Below are 17,449 nucleotides of genomic sequence, written 5' to 3'. Positions count from 1 at the left end.
AGATCTAAATCTAAAAGCAAAACAATAAAATTTCTAGAAGAAAGTACAGCACAATATTTTCATGAACTTGGGACAGGTGTAGATTCCTGAAACAGAATGAAAAACTCTAATCTTAAAGGAAATGATTAAGTTGGACTATATTAAAACTAAGAACATATTTTAAGAAACATTAAGAGTATAATGGCACACTGAAGAACAAGACATTTGCAATGTGTACATATGATGGTGGGCTGGTATATAGATGATATAAATAACTCCAAAAATCAATAAAATATAGAGATACCCCATAGGAAAATGAATACAAAACATAAACAGGTACTTGATAAAATAAGCACATGAAAAAAAGCCACCTGGGTGGCTGTCAAATGTTTTCAGTCAAAGAGCTGGAAGTGAGTTGATATGTGCAGCTCTTGTTCTTCCAGAATGCATTGTCTTCACCATGCATGCTCTGTTTCTTTCCCTTGACTGCCTCCTATTTTCAGAGACCTGCAGATAATGAATGTAGGTGGCCTTACATGTCCCTTGACTGCCTCCTACTTTCAGAGACTTGCAGATAATGAATGTAGGTGGCCTTACATGCAGATCTACACTTGTCCCAGACTCTGACATTAGGTTTCCCATCCATCTCTTCACAACATAAAAGTTAACATAGCATAGACAGTATGGTTTCATCTTCTTTTCTGAGTTCTCAGTTTTTTTATTGTTAGTTTGAGGGTTTTTTTGGGGGGGGGTTAATTTGTTTTTCATAGAGAGTTAGGAGATGCTGTGTTATACTCTCCTGTAGAGATATCATTTAAAACAGTCCCAGTCTACTTTAAAAGGAAATTCAGATATAATCTTAGAAAAATGAAGAGAAGCCTCAGAGCATAAGAATGATGGAGGGTGGGGAGAGGAGTGGGGAATGAGAGGAAGAGATCAATTGGCAGGAAGAGATATCACAAGCTGCTTCCCCTCCCCAACGTTTGGCAATCAGAGTGAGCGACAATGAAAAGTAGAGCACACCTGTGTCAATAACAACACAAATTAGAAATGGTGAAGTCATATTTCAAGAATTTGAGCCGTAAGACTTTTTAGATAGGAAGAAGAAAACAAATGACTGGGAAATAAAAGAGGTGATTAATGACCTGAAAATAATTAAAAATAATAACTAAAAATAAGAGAAGTGAGGAATGGACAGACTTTTGTCTTGTTTCTTCTTTTTCTTTTCTTTTCTTTTTTTTTTTTTTACATATTTGGTCTAAAAAGGATAGACAAAGGTTTCATATCAATTGACTGTAATGTACTAAGGACTTATGAAATATTTTAGTTTTTACAATAACATTATGAAATGGGTATTAGTTTCTCCCTTCTATAGGTGAGAAATGTGAGAAACATACAGTTTAAGTAATTTGCCTTAGGTTACAGAGACACCTTTGTTTCCTGTCTTTAATGTTCTTGAGCAACAGATTATGTGCTCCTCCATAGTCGGCATAGCCCTTTCTACTTGGTAACGTTGATTTTGGAAATATTGTTTATTACATTTATAATAAAGATGTAAAGCACATATATTATTTAAATGTAAAGACAACGTGTGTTAGATGGGGTTGTGGATATATGCATGCTTTTATGACTTGTGTACCTAAAGTAAATATATATAATTGCCAGGTCCTTTTTGATTATTCTAGAACCACTACTCAGCTATTGCCAGTCCTCCCAGATGAAGACATACTTCTGAGAAACGGAAGAGTATCTCTTGCACTTTCTCGGAAACTTCAAGTCTGGTTTTGAAAGGAAACATCAGATGAATAAGAAGAGACGCTAGAAGAAATAACCTTTGATAAGTAAAAATAGATGCATTTCGCCAAGGTATTTGTGATATCATCAAGTGGTTTTTCTTCTACTCCTCTTTCTCTTCTTCCTTCTATTTTACCTAAGTTAAATTCCAGCTGGCCTAAAAAGTAAGTGTTTGAAGACTTTTATTAATAGCACAGAAAATAATAATGTTAGCTTATTTTAGAGCTGAGAAGGAGTAGGATTATTGATGTAGATATTAACTTTGTAATGGCAATATGTACTGAATTGTAGCTCATATAAAATTACTCTGAGTAATAATATAAAATACATTAACATGAGTTTGAAAGCCCTACTTAATTATTAACCTTAATATAGAAGGAACTGATGATACTACCTTAAGAATTTTTGGCTAGAAAATGACATTTGGCATGCATCAAGAATTCCTTGGCTTGCCAAGAAGTACAATGTTAACACCATATAATGAATTATAATGAGCTGGTTATGTACTATATACCCATATTTTTCCTTGAAACTCCCGAGACCCACCATAAAATCAAGGCATTAGGAATAAGTTTAACATCTTTGGGAGAGTGATGATCAAGCTCTTTATATACTTCAATGATTCACTTCCATTCATATAGAACAAAACGTGGGGCTTCTAGCTAAGGTAGTCTGTTTGTAATTGGCCAAGTAATATTTAGCACTCAGCACCTTTAAGTGACATATGATAGAGAAGACACTGTCTTATCGTTAGGTTAACGTTCATGTACCCAGGAAGCAGTGAACACATGGGCAAGGATGTGAATCATGGACACAGGTTTTAAACTTATTTGCTCTCTTCTGAGCGAAATAACCCAGGCCCTATTTTTGCCCTAAAGAGGGGAAAGGGATGGAGCTCTATCAGGCCAAGTGAAAAACTTTTGTTCTTGAACTCTCTACAGAAAGGTATTTCTCTCTCTATTATTCTATCAACTCTTTCTTTCCACCTGATCACAAGCGGAAAATAATACACAGATAATACACAGTATGACTCGGAGGTGTCTGGCTTTCCTTTAACCCTGGTTTAGAAACTTTTTTCCAAAGTCTAATGGTCAAACTGGGAAGCCAAATATTAGGCAGAGTGTGCTCTTCTATACAAGTAGTTGTGGTTCTCTATCTCATCCCATTTTCCCTTTATTTAATGAAGAGTGTAGATGGAAAGGACTAAGGGGAAAAAAAATCAATGCATTTTCCATGTTAGCACCTGGTGTACACATCACTCTGGACTCATGTCCAAGGGTGAGTAAGATTTTATTACTATTTTTTAATCAGCTCACAAAGGGAGGAAACAGTACGGGGTTAGTAACAGGGATCTGTAGGGGAACCTGGGTGCAGGGGAAGTTCCTTATAGCCCTTGCTGATGTTGTGTTTTGGTAGCAGAACACAGGTAGCTACAAAAAAGAGAAATTTATGCTCAGTTCTCCCAGTAGGACCTACCCCCAGACAGGCTGTCTGGTCAGCACTCCATTCCAAGAGAAAAAAAAAAAAAATACAGAAAGGAAGAGGTAAGACTCTATTTGCTTTTCTAATGTGTTCTTTTCTCTAAGTTTCTTATGAGTAAACCTTTAGAATGAAAGCCCAGTGGAGAAACCAACTTTACCTCATAATGTGGCTAATTTAAGAGAAGCTCAAAGTCTTGATCACTGTCATCTATTTCTGGCTCTCTGATTTAGCAGACAGATGAAGTGCACTTATAGCTGACAGATGTGGAAATCCATATATAGCCAGACAAATCTCTAGTGGCTACTGATGCAAAATAATATGAGTTGTTTCCGCAAAGGTCGGTTGAAATTTGCATTTGGAGTTTTCTTCCTGGGGTGCTTTTAATGATAGGACCGGGTCCTCAGGCTCTTGTAGTAAAATATGCCCTCCAAATTTGTCAATTATGTTAAGGTAAAATCTGGGTTGAAGAAATGTTAAGAAAAAAATATACTCAGAATATTTACAACACACATAGAGAGTGGCTATAAGATAACTGAATGAGAATTGTGACATTAATCTACCCTTGCAATTACCCTGTTAATTGGAAACTCGATTATCAAAATTAGAGTTCATTAAAGGTAAAATGTTTCTTCTGTAAATTTCATCTCCTGTACAAGATAATACAAAATATGATGCTCAGTGGGGAGACTATTTTATCCACTTGATTCTTTTTATGGCTTACATTTCTGAATACTAAATTGTGATTATCTGTCTCATTCATTCTTTATAAAGAACTCATCATCACCATTGTTTTTATTTATATAAAGTTAGATTGCTTTCATAAACTATCTAATCCCAACTCTCTGCACTGTGCAGTGTTTGAGTACACTTAATTTACTTCACATTTTTCACTTTTTATTGCTTAAGGAAATAAAGCAGAATTTCAAGATTATTAAAAGCCAATTTAGATCTATATACCACTCCATTATTGACCCAATTTAATAATATTTTAATTAGTCATTTTACTAGCTTGACTCTAGAGTTATAGAAGTGTTGATTGTATAAAAATAAAGGAGTATAATCAATATTGTAACAGCTTGAATCAGTTTGTTTTGCTTGTAGGGGGTTCTCATTGGGAAACATCCTGAGATTTTTGTGCAATAAATAATATTATGTTTTTTTCCTTCTGTTTCCATAAATAGGGCTATTTGTGTGAATGCCATAATTCAAAAACAACAAGAAAAAAGGATGTTACTTCAATAAAATTAGCTCCTTATTCAGTGTCAGATGTGATGTCTAAAGACAGAGGATCCCAGTTTATTAAGTTTAGTTGATAACCTTTTCATATAATATAGTGCAGGTAACCTTTATATCCTTATAGCAACCATCTTGATATATAGCACATTACTGGTATTCAGTGAATATTTTATGAATGGATTAGTGAACAGTTAAAACAAATATTGTACTTTCAGGAAATAATTATAAAGCTGCTTTGAAAAGCTATTGAGGTAGTTGTTAATATGCATGTATAGGTGTCTGTAAACATATATTTATATTTTTGCTGCAAAGTGTGATATCATTTGTTCAAGTGTATAAGTATCTTTTATAATAAAATATACATTTAGAGTCAGAATCAGAATCTAATTAAAACAGAAAACTTAATTCTTTCTGCTTCTGAAAAGCACTATACTATATTCTTCATTGTCCTCAAAAATTTCTGGGAAGAGGAATTCTTTCCTGGTGCCAAAAAAGCATATTTCAGTTAGAGTTGAAATGTCATTCTAATTTTTTAATCTGAATCCCATCTGCTCCTCTCTTAACCTACTTCTCCTTGTCTTGTCAGTGTAATCAGAATAGTCCTCACTCATAATTACTCATGACTGTGATGACTTTAGATAATTCTGCAGTGTCCTCAGACAGACAATATCAAACTCTGAACAACTGTCATCTTTAACAAAGACTCCCTTCTTATTTCTTAAAAAATGCTTTTGGGAGGACTGATTTTTTAAAGTAACATTTGCAAAATATGGATATAAAAATTAAAGGTTAGAATTTTAATGTGTCAAGCATGAATATGTTTGCCATTAATTGAGTTGCAACAGTGATCACATTTATTTTCTAGAAAAAATCATGCTACAAGGCTAGTCAGTTTCCCATTCTCAATACTGGAAAGAGTGAAAAAACGATTTTTTCTTAAAAACTTATTCGATATTCTCAAGTTTTGTGTTTGAGATCAAACATCACTTCTAGTTATCTTATGTGGATTACAACATAGAAGACTCTTTTTTTTTTTTTTTTTTTTTTTTTTTTTGAGGCGGAGTCTCGCTCTGTCGTCCGGACTGGAGTGCAGTGGCCGGATCTCAGCTCACTGCAAGCTCCGCCTCCCGGGTTCACGCCATTCTCCTGCCTCAGCCTCCCGAGTAGCTGGGACTACAGGCGCCCGCCACTTCGCCCGGCTAGTTTTTGTATTTTTAGTAGAGATGGGGTTTCACCGTGTTAGCCAGTATGGTCTCGATCTCCTGACCTCGTGATCCGCCCGTCTCGGCCTCCCAAAGTGCTGGGATTACAGGCTTGAGCCACCGCGCCCGGCCTTTTTTTTTTATTTTAACTTTTATTTTTGGTTCAGGGGTACAGGCTCAGGTTTGTTATGGAGGTAAACTAAATGTCACAGGGGTTTGTTGTACAGATTATTTCATTATCCAGGTACTAAGCCTAGTACCCAATAGTTATTTTTCCTGATCCCCTCCCTCCTCCCTGCTCTACCCCCAAGTAGGCCCCAGTGTTTGTTGTTCCTTTGTCTCCATAAATTTTCATCATATTTAGCTTCCACTTATAAGTGAGAACATGTGGTATTTGGTTTTCTTTTCCTGCCTTAGTTTGCTAAGGATAATGGCCTCCAGTTCAATCTACGTTCCCACAAAATATATAATGTCACTTAATCAACAGAACATAATACTGGAAAAATAAGAAGCGAAATTCTTATTGTGAACGTTGACCTTTCCTTTTCCAGGTGTGTTTTATGATTTGTTTAATATTAAATTCAAAATTATTGGTATAAAGCTATTTTCCCCTATAGATGACAAGTTTATTAAGAATAGAACTTGTGAACAAATCATTTTTAAATATATATGTATGTATTCCCATGTCGTTTACCACAGGGCATTGTCTATTGCAGGTGATCAAGAAATACTTACGGAATCAAATGAGAGTAAGTTTTTTGCTGGACCTTTAATGGTTATAAGGAAAATAAACTCACTGAAGGTAGCTCAAGCTGGTGATAACTTATTATAAAGATAAATGTGATTATAATCATGTGCTGCAAACTATACTAGCATGTGGACTTAGAGACAGACTAGAAGGTCTAAGGCAGCTCTAGCAATTTTGCAGAAGAAAATTACAAATCTTCCCTTTAGTGCCTCACTATTACTGCTTCTTAACAACTTTCCAATGTATCTTTATCTCTTGGGCTTTCTCTCTTTTTGCCCTAAATCTATTGCCAGATATTTTCAAGCTTATTCCACTCTTGCTCTGAGAACCTTCTTTCTCGGAATGCATAACCCATACTCATGCTCATTTAGAACCACTGTTATAATGTGTACTCTTTTAATAATTAATTGTTCTGGTTTCTATATATAGTTTTCCTTAATTTTGACTCACGTTGTCTCTCTGAATGCATTCTTTGCATTTGAGATTTTACAAGTAACTGCCTGCTTCTCTGTGTTTCTAGATTCAAGAACAAAAATTTATTACCTAACTAACTCAGGGCAGAGCTTTCAAACCAGAACACTCCACAAATATCTAGACAAGCTATGATTTGGTTACTATTGGGTCATGAGTTCCCTATGCAGAAGTAGGGAAGTGACACTTATGTGACATACATGTGACCGCCCCTCAGCTAACACTGTGAATAGGAAAGTCACCCACAGAAGTGACTTTAAGTATGGTCTAAAATCTTCATGGTATGACAAATATGCTTTTATGAAGCATTATATGAGGATAAAAAAATCTTAACTTATTTTTTAAAATCTTATATCTGAGTTTTTAATGAGAAAGTATTTACATTTTCAAAACGATAAGCTAGAGTTTAAGTTACTTTCTGTGAGAAAGTTTGCCATTTTAAATGTTACACTAATTCTTTTTAATCCTAGCTTTCTCTTCTTATCTGTAAATCTATTTGTAATTCTTTTTGCTGACAGTGAAAAACCTGACTTATGTTATTCTCAATATATTTACTTATTATAACCCATCCTTCTCCACCATCACTGTTCCCCCCTGTACAAACGACTTTGTCACTCTCCTTGGGCTCTGACACTGTGTGCTGGGCTATTACCACTTCTCTCTCAAGTGGATATCCTCCTTCCTTGCTCCAGCTGGAACAACCCATGCATGGCTGCACAGATCTCCCCATTTTGCTCAAGCTTCAGCACTCCATGCTGAACTGCCATTACTTCCTTCCTCACAATACCCAGCAACCTATGATATGGTTTGGGTGTGTCCCCATTCAAATCTCATCTTGAATTGTACTCCCATAATTCCCATGTGTGTGGGAGGCACCCAGTGGACGGAGATAATTGAATCATGGGGGCAGTGTCTCCCATACTGTTATCGTGGTGGTGATTAAGTCTCGCGAGATCTGATGGTTTTTGTCAGAGGTTTCCGCTTTTGCATTTCCTTCATTCTGTCTTTGCCTGCTGCCATCCATGTAAGAAGGGACATGCTCCTCTTTGCCTTCTGCCATGACTGTGAGGCTTCCCAAGCCATGTGGAACTGTAAGTCCAATCAAACCTCTCTCTTTTGTAAATTGGCCAGTCGTGGGTATGTCTTTGCACGTGGGAACAGACTAATACAGTAAATTGGTACCAGTAAAGTGGGGCATTGCTGAAAAGATACTTGAAAATGTGGAAGCAACTTTGGAACTGTATAAAAGGCAGAGATTGGAACAGTTTAGAGGGTTCAGAAGAAGATAGGAAAATGTGGGGAAGTTGGAACTTCCTAGAGAATTGTTGAATGGCTTTGACCAAAAGCCTGATAGCAATATGGACAACAGGGTCCAGGCTGAGGTGGTCTCAGATGGAGATGAGGGACTTTTTGGGGCCCGGGACAAAGGTGACTCTTGTTATGTTTTAGAAAAAGACTGGCAGCATTTTGCTGCTGCCCTAGAGATTTGTGAAACTTTGAACTTGAGAGAGATTATTTAGGGTATCTGGAGGAAAAAAAATCGAATCAGCAAAGCATTAAAGCAGTGATTTGGGTGCTGTTAAAGGCATTCAGTTTTATAATGGAAGCACAGCAAAATAGTTTGGAAAATTTGCAGCCTGACAACGTGATAGAAAAGAAAATCCCATTTTCTGAGGAGATATTCAAGCTGGCCACAGAAATTTGCATAAGTAATGAGGAGCCGAATGTTAATCTCCAAGACAATGGAGAAAATGTCTCCGGGGCATGTCAGAAGTCTTCACAGTAGGCCCTCCTGTCACAGGCCCAGAGGCATAAGAGGAAAAAGTGGTTTTGTGGGACAGGCCCAGGGTCCCTGAGCTGTGTGAAGCCTAAGGACTTGGTGCCCCGTGTCCTAGCTGTTCCAGCCATGGCTGAAAGAGGCCAACTTAGAGCTCTAGTGATGGCTTCAGATGGTGCAAGCCCCAAGCCTTGGCAGCTTCCATGTGGTGTTGAGCCTGAAGGTGCACAGAAGTCAAGAATTGGAGTTTGGGAACTTCCACCAAGTTTCAGAAGATGTATGGAAATACCTGGATGCCCAGGCAGAATTCTGCTGCAGGGGTGGGGTCCTCATGGAGAGTGTTTGCTAAGGCAGTACAGAAGGGAAATGTGGGGTCAGAGTCTCCATATAGATTCCCTCTTAGGGCACTGCCTAGTGGAGTTGTGAGAAGAGGGCCACCATCCTCCAGATCTCAGAATGGTAGATCTGCCAACAGCTTGCACCAGGCACCTGTAAAAGCCACAGACACTCAACACCAGCCCATGAAAACAGCCAGGAGGGATGTTGTACCCTGAAAAGCCACAGGGATGGAATTGCCCAAGACCATAGGGACTCACCATGACCTGGATGTGAGACATGGATTCAAAGGAGATCATTTTAGAGCTTTAAGATTTTACTGCCCTGCTGGATTTTGGACTTGCAAGGGCCCTATAGCCCCTTTGTTTTGGCCAATTTCTCCCTTTTGGAATGTTTGCATCTGCCCAGTTTCTGTACCCCCACTGTATTTAGGAAATGATTACCTTGCTTTTGATTTTACAGGCTCATAGGTGGAAAGGACTTGGCTTGTCTCAGATGAGACTTTGGACTATGGGCTTTTGAGTTAATGCTGAAATGAATTAAGACTTTGGGGGACTGTTGGGAAGGCATGATTAGTTTTGAAATGTGCATATATGAGATTTGGGAGGGGCCGGGGACAGAATGATATGCTTTGGCTCTGTCCCCACCCAAATCTCATCTTGAATTGTACTCCCATAATTCCCATGTGTTGTGGGAGGGACTCAGTAGGAGGAGATAATTGAATAATGAGGATAGTTCCTCCATACTGTTCTCCCAGCAGTGAATAAGTCTTATGAGATCTGATGATTTTTTCCGAGGTTTCTGCTCTTGCGTCTCATTCCCTCTTTGCCTGCTGCTATCCATGTAAGATAGGATTTGCAACTCCTTGCCTTCTGCCATTATTGTGAGGCTTATCCCAGCCATGTGGAACTGCAAATTCAATCACACTTCTTCCTTGTGTAAATTGTCCAGTCTTGGGTATGTCTTTATCAGCAGTGTCAGAAAACAACTAAAACAAGCGACTTTGCCCACTAATGAATTTTGGACTTAGTTATTCATGAAGGGAAGGGGAAGGAAGGAGGAAGAATCAATTGTAATTTATCAATTTGTAGGTTTATCATGTTTTTATAAACCTTAAATTTTTTTCTATGTTAAATGTACTCCTTGCTGATGGAATTATTTTACTTACAGAAAAGTTGCAAGGATAATTTGGTTTTTGTGTACTCCACACCCATTTTCTCTCTATATTGCCATTTTAGATGACCACCTCTCATTGCTTTTAAGACATTTCATCGACTTCTGAATATCTAGTTTTACTGTCAAGGAACCTACTGTCAGGACAATTGTTAATCTGTTTTAGATCATTCATCTTTTTCTCTTTGACAGGTTTTAATACTGTTTCTTTACTGTTGATTTCTATAGTTTTTCAGTGTGTCAATATTTAGTTTTATTTGTATTTATTCTCTAGGCATTTGTGTTATACTGATCTGATTATTTATAAGATTTCTTTAATTTTGGAAAATTATCAACACAACAATTTCTTCAAATATTACCTCCCTATTATTCATTTCATTTTTTTTCTCCTGGAATTTCTACTTATTAAAATGTCAGAATATCTCTATCTTCCATAACTCATAACTGCTATTGAAATATATATATCTATCCCTCTCTAAGTCTACCAGGGAGAACAATACAATCCCATTTATTATAATTTTTTATTTAATCAATAAATTTCTTTTATCATATCTTTAGCTATTTTATTTTTAAATATTCGCGTATTCTTGTTTCATTTTTACCTTTTTTTGTTGAAAAATTTTGAATTTTATTTTAAGGGAGGTTGTGCTGTATTGTCTCTCTTTTTGGAAATGTTCAATGTTTCTCATTTAAAGTCTTTGTCAGGATGGTTTAGAAAACTAATTTCTCTCTCTCTTTTTTTTTTTCCTGTTGCCCAGGCTGGGATGCAGTAGCTGGAGTGTAGTAGCATGATCTCAGCTCACCGCAACCTCCGCCTCCTGGGTTAAAGCAATTCTCCTGCCTCAGTATCCTGCATGCCTCCATGCCCAGCTAATTTTTTGTAATTTAGTAGAGACAGGGTTTCACTATGTTGCCCAGTCTGGTCTTGAACTCCTGAGCTCAGGCAATCTGCACGCTTTGGCTTCCCAAAGTGCTGGGATTACAGGTGTGAGCCACCATGGCTAGCATAAAATTAATTTTTCAAAGTGTATGCATGATTTTTAATCTTGTTGGCTGTCTTTCTTAGCATCCAAGTTTTGTTGTTTTGTAATTTTGGTTAGCCAGTAATTTCTGGATAAGACTTATGTTTTTAGTTTATCTATTTTTTTTTTTTTTTTGGCTCTCCCCATCTGCCTCTCTGTCCAGCATTTTTTCAGTTACTACCCACATTTTTCTTCAGGACACGAATCTGCAATCAGGCTTTAAATTACTGGTTTACCTTTGTACCCTATATGATGATGGAGTATTTAAGAACTAATCATATGGTCAGTGAGCAGTTTGGCTGAGTTTTTATTGCCAAGGCTATGAGTTTTGAAGCTATAGCTTATGTATTCTCTACAGGGATGATACTGTCCCCAGTAAGATGAAAATGAAATCTTATAGGGCAAAAAAACCCTTAGATATTACAATTGCTTGTGACCTTTCAAAGCTCAACCCTGTCCCTAAAAATCATTTTTTTATGTATAAAACTTACATTAATTCTTACAGCCTATAGCCTATTATTTTTACAGTGCTGACTGTTGTTCCCCAAAGTATATACAAAAATAATTAGAGTTTAATTAATTACTCCATTTAACCATTTAATATTTAAGACATGGAATGTAATATTATATTAAAGGAGTATGTGAGCAAAAGTTAAATGAACATTGTGACATGAAGAATAGTAAATATAGGAAGATAGATAGATAAAACATAAATAGGTCAAGATAGAAGAGTAGACTATGGTGAGACTCTGTAATTGTATGATGTGAATTGAATTAATTTAAAAACTCTGCTTTCTGCAAGGGCAAATGTGTATGAGTACACACACACACACACACACACAAAGAGAGGGAGAGAGAAAGAAAGGAAGAGAGAGAGAGAGAGAGTTAAAAGACTGTCAGAGAAGTAGAATGTGAACCAAGAAATAATATGTTTCATTGAATAAGTCTTGCAGAAAAGTTAATAAGATGCAGAAAGGAGCCTGAGATAAAGAAAGCAAAATGCATTGAGGCGAAAAGATGAGGTTTTATAATCATATCAGTAAAAAAAGAGATAGAAAATAAGTTCATTAATAAATTAGGAGAGGTAGGAAATTAGAGAAATCAGTGATAACCTCAAATGACTGAGATACTAAACTATTTTAACAAGAGAAATAAAAAATATCAATAATTAGAATGAAATACAAGTCTTACAAAAGTAAAAACTTAACAAAAGCAGGTATAATACACTTGAGAAACTTGGCTCAGTTGGGAAAAACAAACTGAAATAATTTATTTTGCATGGATTTCAGGAGAGCAGCAGACTTTATATGAGTTAATCCAAGAAGTTCCTGTTGTCATTGCTTTATGTTATTGCTATAATGTGCATTAATCCATTAGCATAAATTTCTGCTATGGGGAAACAAATCTATAGTCAAGGGAAGAATAAAGAATTTAGTGAAATATGAGCCCCTGACAACTATTTAGGTGTTAAAAAGGTTATATTTGAAGCTAATATATAACTTTTTTTTTTTCTATTCTGCAGGCTTGTTTAATAAGCCAGGTTATTGTAATAAATGTGGCTTAACTCTACATTGGAAATACTTAGAGATAATTTGACACACTGGCTGACTAGACACGCCAAATACTTGGGCCTCAGTTTCTTCCTTTGAAAACTGGGATATTGTAAAGATCAATATTAATACAGTAACTGCATACATCGTGACTACTAATATTACTACTAATTCTGGCAAGTATTTAACACTTTCATAATCAAGTAGCAATTCTTCCCTTAACTCTTTTTATTTTCCAAACAAAGATTGTTGAAACCCCTATTATTATTATTATTATTATTATTATTACCAATCCTGATATTTTAACATTGTCCTACATAATCTATTTTCCTTGGTCAGGTTTTATAAAACTAAGTATCATTTAAACTCTGATTTGAACACAGTCCTCCTTCTGCAGTCACATGTAATCACATAGCATGTTTCACAGATTTTATAGTGTTATGGCCAGAATCATTTTTACAACAAACACAAGCTGTTTGAAATGAAGTCAAATGTTCAAGGTCATGTTAATTACTTCTAGTTAGGGTTGTAAGTGGCAGTAGATGTTTAGACATGATACCTCTGTGGATATAGTCACAGAAATATATTCTGTTAGATGGACTAGCAATACTTAATGCACCTTTGTTGGATGATGGTAAAATATTTTGGTTTTAATTATATGTGCTTTTCAACCAGAGAGAAAAACCAATTGCAGTGATTCAGCATTTGAACTTTTAAAATAATTGTTGTAATAATTAGATATTTCATTATAAACTGAACTTATTCTACAATCAATCAAAAACCCTGCAGCTATGGTGAAACTTACAAGTTTAGGAAATCTATTGATTCTTACAAACACACACTGTATTATAGCACACGGATAAATCAGATAAACCAAATCTGGAAAATAATGTGCCCGGGGAAGATGGTGGTTAAGAAGATCTGTGAATTTGTAACACTCTGGTATCTTCTGTTCTTAATGTTTAAAGCAGAAGTTGAAGGTGTATTTAGTGCTTTCCATTACGACAATGGTTCATGTAATGTGGTCTCTAGAGGGGCAATATGGGCACCACCAGGATACTTGATAGAAATGGGAATTCTCAGGCTCTGCCCTAGACCTATTAATAGGGTCTAGTAATCTACATTGTAACAAGCCCTCCAGGTGATTCTAGTGCATGTTAAAGTTTGAGAAATACTGTATAAATTTTTAAATGATAACATTTGGGCAGAATTATGACATGTTAAGTGGGATAAAGTTCATTTGTGTGTATACTGTTTTGAGATTTGGTCAAAATGACCATATTGGTTAATTTTGAAAAATCCACAAATATTTCAAATGAGTACTCACAATTTATAATAGCATAATTGTTAACAGTTGCTAATGTGTCTTGTACTGTGAATTATTATTTACTTCACAAGAAGTCATAGTATCCGGACATATATCAATTGTAGATTATTGCAGAAATTTGAACAGAGCTGGACTAAAATTTTAAATATTCAAAATTTAAAATCACAGATGCATAATTTCTTAGTGTTTTCGATAAAACAATAACAAGAAAAAGATCTTAATACATTGAAGTCTCATAGTAGATTAATTCATGTGTTCATTTCTACCCTCAACAAGTATTTGAGAACCTATTATGTGTTAGGCCATATTCTTGGACTTAGGAATAAAGTCATGTACAAAACAATCTTTCTACTAATAATATACTTCTTCATTCACCATTTGGAATTAAAATTTATGCCCTATTAATTTATCAAAATGTTTTAATTATTCATCTCCTTGATAATATTAGTTCTAAATTATTTTTTATCAAGTATCACTCAGACTAGCATTTGGTATGCTTAGGAAAAAATAATTTCAGAAAAACTAGATTTTGGTCAAGTGTACCTCATGCTAGCTGGGTGACCTTGAGAAAGTCTATCTTCTGAGCCTCATCTATTTCATTTACAAACTGGTAAAGATAACAGCTCTGAACTTAACCTACAAGACTATTGGCAGAGTAAAGTAGATAATGAATGTGAAAGTTTACTGTTACTGCTGTAATACATGTGGTTTAAAAAAATCTGGAAAAAATCATTATTTACAAAGTAATCGATTGCACACAATTAAATTCTGGCTCTGACACTAGCTATCTGATCTTAGGTAAATTACTAATCTGTTTGTACTAGAATTTCCTCAATAAAAGATTATATTATTTTGAATTTCATGGAGTTGTGCTAAAAATTAAATGGTAAGATAGAGTGCTTGTACTACCGTTTAACACATTACTTATCTTTGTTGAGCACTTACTACCTTCGTTATTATTTTAAAAATTATTATCACTAAAACAATATTTAGACTAAACCTAAATACTTGGAACTCTGTACTTATAAATATGAGTCCTTATGTTCATAAATAAAATCATTAAATCTCTTCATAAAAGTTAGGAATTTCATTTAAACCTGTGCTGGCTCCTTGACACATTTTTGGAGTATATTTATTTTGGAGAAAAAAATAAGGATTTTAGCTACTACCTTGACTCCTTCTGACGAAGCAATGTTTAAAAGAAGATGAACTTTATAATCTTTTGGATTTCAGATTAATTTAAATTTTCATTTATTGGTATAACTCTAATGTTCTCCAATGTAAACAAAACCCAACTTTTGGTTATTAAAACTAAATAAAACCTTTATCAAGGAGCTATTTACTTATTTTAGCTGTATCAGAAAAATAGTTTACCACTTAAAGTAGTTATGGTTTCTCACAAGCTTGCACCATGTACCACAGCAGGAAAATGTAACAGATACACTGAAAGGCAGGTAAAAGTATTATACAGGTGGCATCTGACTTAGGATGCTTCAATTTATGTTTTTTAGACTTCACCATGGTGTGAAAGCAGTAAGCATTCAGTAGAAACTGCATTTTGAGTACCTGTACAACCATTCTGCTTTTCACTTTTAGTACAGTATTCAATAAATTACGTGAGTTATTCAATACTTTGTTATCAAATAGGCGCTGTGTTAGATAATTTTGTCCAACTGTAGGCTAATGCAAGTGTTCGGAGCACATTTAAGGTGGGTCAGGTTAAGCTATGATGTTTGGTGGGTTATGGATACTAAATGCATTTTTGACTTACAATATTTTCAACTTACAATGGGCTTATTGGAAGGTAACTCCATTGTAAGTTGAGAAGCATCTGTAGTTGAAATTGGCTTTGTTAGCCAACAATATAAACTTACCTTAAATGGTGGTATTGCTCTCTAGCTGTGGGTAGCCCATCACAAAACCATTTGGACAAGAATTATGTGAGCCCCTTCTGGAGCTGCAGGAGGCAAGGGAAGTGCAGGGAAGAGGTTGAACATCTGCAGCCAGAAGGAGAGAGTCATCGCCCCTTTGCAGCTGCCTTCTGAGACTTATGACCCAGTGAGCTCATGAACCATGTGAGGCCCAGTTTGCCTGGGTTTGGAACATTTCAGATGCAGCCACTGACAGGGCCCAAAGCTCTGGATTAGCCTGACTACCAGGCATCCCTGAATGACCAGGGAAATGACTACTCCATGTCTCACAGAGCTGACTTATCCACCAGGGTTAATAGGGTAGCTCTTTGATGGATAACACATCTGGAAGGGAAACAGCAGGAACCACACACTTGCAATATAAATCTAAGAAGGTTTACTGTGTTTTCTTTTTATATTCTCTGTTTCAGTACATATGTGAATACAGTGGGAATTTTTTTCCTATGAAAAGTTTAAGATTTTTATTTGTGTCAAGTTTCATAGTTCTATGCTGAACCTGGGCTTTGTTTATGTATCTTACTCAGACACTCCTTCAGATTTCTACATCCTTTCTTATCATTTTCTGTAATGCACTATCTCATTAGAACTCACCGGAAATGACTAGAGGCTTACTGACTTCAAGCTGAATGGATCTGGCAGAGCACTGAACCTTTTCCTGGCCATAAGCAGATTATATGAACTGCATTTGCTCTGAAGGTAGTTTTAAATAGATCACACACTGGGTAAACTGGTGGTTACAAGTTTAGGAAAAGTGAGCATACAAACCATCAATGGTTGGGGGTTGCACTAAAGCATCATAGAAAGGCAACATCCCCACAATAATCAGTACAATAATCAGTACTTTTTGAAATCTGAATATGGTAGAAACAAGCATGTGCATTTCTATACAAGTTGGTCAGCAACAGGCAGAAACAGCCCAAAAATTCAGGAAAAAATACACTAAATGGGTACCAATTATCAGGATCACATTTTGGAACTTCCTATCAAAAATTAAAAAGGAAATTATCTTCTACCTAACAATGACACTTATAGTCTACTTTATTCAGACATGTTTGTACAAGTTTTAAAAAACATGATGAAATTAGTTGCAATAACATTTTGTATTGGAGGAATAACGTCAACTACCTACTGGTGCACCAATTAGGATATGTAAAGTATGGCCTAATGATACTAATATTACACAGTTGTTTTTGAAAGGAATGAAGAATGCATTCATGTATTGGTATGAAAAATTATTTATGCTATATTCTTAGTTAAAGCAAAAGCTACAAAAAGTATGATATACCAGTTGTGATTTCTTTTTCTTTCCTTCCTCCCTTTCCTCCTTCCTCTCCTTCTCCTTCTCTTCTTTCCTCCCTCCTACCCTTCCTCCTTCCTTCTTTCCTTTCTTCCTTCCTCTCTTTCTTTTTTCCTTTCATGTA

The sequence above is a fragment of the Trachypithecus francoisi genome, unplaced genomic scaffold (genome assembly GCF_009764315.1).
Source record: "Trachypithecus francoisi isolate TF-2019V2 unplaced genomic scaffold, Tfra_2.0 Lachesis_group15, whole genome shotgun sequence".
In the NCBI taxonomy this organism is placed as follows: domain Eukaryota; kingdom Metazoa; phylum Chordata; class Mammalia; order Primates; family Cercopithecidae; genus Trachypithecus; species Trachypithecus francoisi.
Note: the sequence above shows the minus strand (reverse complement) of the source record.